The sequence below is a fragment of the Dioscorea cayenensis genome, chromosome 11 (assembly GCF_009730915.1).
Source record: "Dioscorea cayenensis subsp. rotundata cultivar TDr96_F1 chromosome 11, TDr96_F1_v2_PseudoChromosome.rev07_lg8_w22 25.fasta, whole genome shotgun sequence".
In the NCBI taxonomy this organism is placed as follows: domain Eukaryota; kingdom Viridiplantae; phylum Streptophyta; class Magnoliopsida; order Dioscoreales; family Dioscoreaceae; genus Dioscorea; species Dioscorea cayenensis.
Window position 1 is genome coordinate 1567682 of NC_052481.1, and position 3727 is coordinate 1571408.

The 3727-nt window shown below is 31.8% G+C and overlaps 1 long non-coding RNA gene across 1 annotated transcript; it reads left to right on the forward strand.

Moving 5' to 3' along the window:
* Positions 1 to 232: 232 nt before the first annotated feature.
* On the forward strand, positions 233 to 2857 carry LOC120271856. The gene is made up of 3 exons (XR_005540067.1): positions 233 to 348; positions 984 to 1036; positions 2740 to 2857. It is a non-coding gene; the product is annotated as an uncharacterized LOC120271856 (long non-coding RNA).
* The last annotated feature ends 870 nt before the right edge of the window (positions 2858 to 3727 follow it).

Below are 3727 nucleotides of genomic sequence, written 5' to 3' on the forward strand. Positions count from 1 at the left end.
CCGCACCTGTGTCCTTAACTTTCAAAAATTATTGTGTCCGTGTTCTAGCTTAGTTCGTCACTTAGCAGGGGTTAACATATAATTATGTTTTTTTTTAAGAAAAATTTACAAATTTAAACATTTTCTAGGGGGTATATGCAAAATTCGTTGTTTTTAATTTTTTAACACAAAAGTTTTTTAGGTTTGAATTCACTCCCGCTTAGCTTGAAATCGAATCTCCCCCTTTTTTTTCTCCTTTCCATCCATTCAAATTTCATTTTCTATTCAATTTCCCTGTTGAATTTTACTCAGAGAGATCATAATCAAGAGTTCTTACCTTTTTTCAATCGATCAATTCTTGTTGAGAAGGTATTTGATTCATTTTTTCTTCTAGATTTTTAAATGCATGCTGATGTTCATTCATCCCATCATTTTCATGCTATTTCTCCAAATTAATTGACGAATATAGAGTTAGAGATTGGTATATGATCCACAAGAAATTGAAGGTTTTTTATATATTGCTATCATTTTATCTATTCAAGCACAAAGGTGAAGATGGATTCCAAAAAAATGTCATTTTGCATTAAGTTGAAAAAGTTTTTTTATTAGATTATTTTTAGGATTACTCATAATGAACATTGGATTCAGTTTTTCCTTCTTTTTGTGATGAATTTTGTCAATACTGCAGTTATTGTTAAGGTATCAAATGAGGTAGCAGAACTTTATCATTTGTGAGGCATGGTGTTTTACAATTTATATATGTCATTCAAATTACCGAGAATTTTTATCATATATAAGCACTATTGATTTTACCTTTTAATTGCATATCATATCAATATTCTTTGGCACTTTATTAGTGTGTTTTTACTGATAAATCTTAAAACTTGGGGTAGTTTGTAACAAACAGCAAGTTGGAGTTTGAGATTTTTTTTCTTTTTCTTTTTCATGTGTTTAATGAGTCTTGTTAATAATGGAATTACTTTAGCTGAGTAATGCCTATTCAGGTATTGAATGGATTGGAATATAGGCCATTTGGTGACACATAATAATTTGTGAGGTATGGTGCTTCTGATTATATATACCATTCAACGTACATAATATATATATATATAGGAGTACAATTCAATACTTTTTACAGTACATTGATTAGCATTACTCTTGATGCTCTTGATGCTATATCTATTTCTAAGGCTATCTATATTGTTGTGTGTGTATTCGAGCACATCTTAAACGTTTCAGCACTTAAAAAAAGCAAAAAAAAAAAAGGTTAAAGTTAGACAAGCGATCAACAACCACCAAAATGACTAAAAGTCTCTTTGAGATTTAGATGAGTATTAGATGCATAGCATGTGGCAAATAAGATAGGACTTAACAAAAATTGATGCACATCTTGGCACTTGCCTTTAATAATTTGACCATAGTAAGGATTTTCTTGTTGCAATTGTTAAAGTTGAGGCAATAATTGACATTGTGATTACGGAAAAGCAAGGTTGAGCGAACAAAATAAAGAATCATCTGCTATGCTTGTAGTGTTTAATTGCAGAGATTCTTTAAAACCTTCTTATCAATCCTGATGATAAATCTGTGGCCTGATAGATAATGTCAGAATTTAGACATTGCTTCAGTAATTGTATATAATTCTCGGGTATAAATTGATTTCTGTTGCATTCTCCCTGACATTTTCTTAGTAAAAAAAAGCAATGGGATGCTAATTTTGACTTAGAACAACACCAATTTCTACCTTCGAATCATCTGTTTCTAATATAAATGGTTAAGCGAGGTAATTCCAGGACAGGTGCAGAAGTCATTGCATTTTTGAGAAGCTTGAAAAATTGCTGAGCTTGCTCAGGCTAGTGAAAAAAATCGTATTTGTTTTTCCTTTGCCAGCCTTGTTCCCCTCACCCAATTCAGATACTGGCACATGCTCCTCTACTTAGTGAGAGCCTAATTTCATAGAGATTTTCCTAGGAACCATTTCAGTTATATATATATATATACATAAATGTATGTATATGTAGTGGATAAACCATATTCACTAAATCAAAGACAATAAAATCTTTTGCATATTCTGTCCTTGATTTCCTTTAGAATTGTCAAAGTGCAAGTTGAGTAGATGTGTTCATTTACTCCACGATTATAAGGTGGCTGAGTTTGTCAAAATGCTTATACTTTTGTCTTTGTGACATTTTGACACCGCATAGACAATATTCCTAAGTATCCTGATCATTCACTCAATAGATTTACATACGTTTTGAAGGAAGAATTATGCTATTATTATTGAAAATAAGTTATCTTGCATTGAAAGTCAAATTAATAGATTTTATAATTATTATGCATCCTCTCTAAGAAACAACACCTCTATTTCTGCAAGTTGAATTGGATGTTGACAGGTTTGTGATACCTGAATAAACTGTGAGCGTTCTTTTTTTATGATTTGCAAGTTTGATCCAGATCAGATCAGGAGTGCATGTTGGGATGATGGCCTGAAGAAAAAAATATGCATCAAAATTGGATTGGTGCTTGATTGCCAGCCTACCCATGTGCTATTTATTGAATGCTCTCTTGTTCATTTAACTGGATTTATAGCCAATAGTTTCAGATATCTGAAACCTTGTGATGAGTAACATGTTTGGGCTTTTGTTTCCCATAATTATGATGCATGTTATTATTGTGGTACTCTCAGTACTAAATGTTTGTGGGAATTTTAATTAAAGAAATGAGAGGTATTTTGAAACACTCATACTTTTTTTGACTTTTCAGGAATCAGTTGCAAAGATTACAGAGCTACACTTGAGTTTTGTTCAATTATGAATGGCAGTGTTATAGAGAAGACATGGATGGAGGTAAAAGAGTCCATGATTTCAGGTTATCATTATCATATCACCTCGTTTGCTAATTATTGAAATACATAAGTTAGAAATCTTGTTTTTTATTTAATAAAATGTGAAAAATATTTATATATGTGATCATTTTGTCCTTGCTTTGACTTCCACATCTAGTGCCCCAGCAAGTGGCAATTGCATGATTGAAGAACAAATACAGAGTGCATATTACACCAATTCTGAAAATATATGGTTCAATTGATAAAATCAAAATTTCTTAATGATTATACAAATACGGTGAATGGACAGATCTAGAATCAAATTTCTAGGTCAATAGTACTATTTTAATATTGTACATACTACTATAGAATATTATATAAATACTGCAACAGTACTGTTCATTCACCAATCATGAATTATTTGTGGGAGGATGTAGTTCCCTTCTTTTCTAGACTTGCATAGCAGGGGGATTTATTAATTCAATTTGGTTCCTTAAATACCTTTTAGGAGTGCACATGGTATGACTCTAATTGTTCCGTGTGACATCTAACTGAGTTAATAAATTTTTAAAAAATCGCTAAGTCACTATAACCGGTGCACTACCGTTTGTCCCATTGACACTCTTTTGTGGGCGGTGCTTGTCGCTTTTGTTAAAAAAACTTTTTAATGAATTAGTTTAAACTAAAATGAGGACAAACTAGAAGATTCAGATTGTAAGATTTTCAAAATATTTTTGGGCAATGATCTTTAATTTAGTTTAACACTGGTAAATTTAGCTTCTTCTTTACTTAAAGATGTTAATGGGGCGGGGATTCACTAGGGGATACATTCTTCGGCTTCGGCCCTGAAATTATACTCCTATATCTGAATCTGGCCTGAACCCGAATATGGGGATTTTTTTTCTGTCCCTATCCCTGTGGGGATTT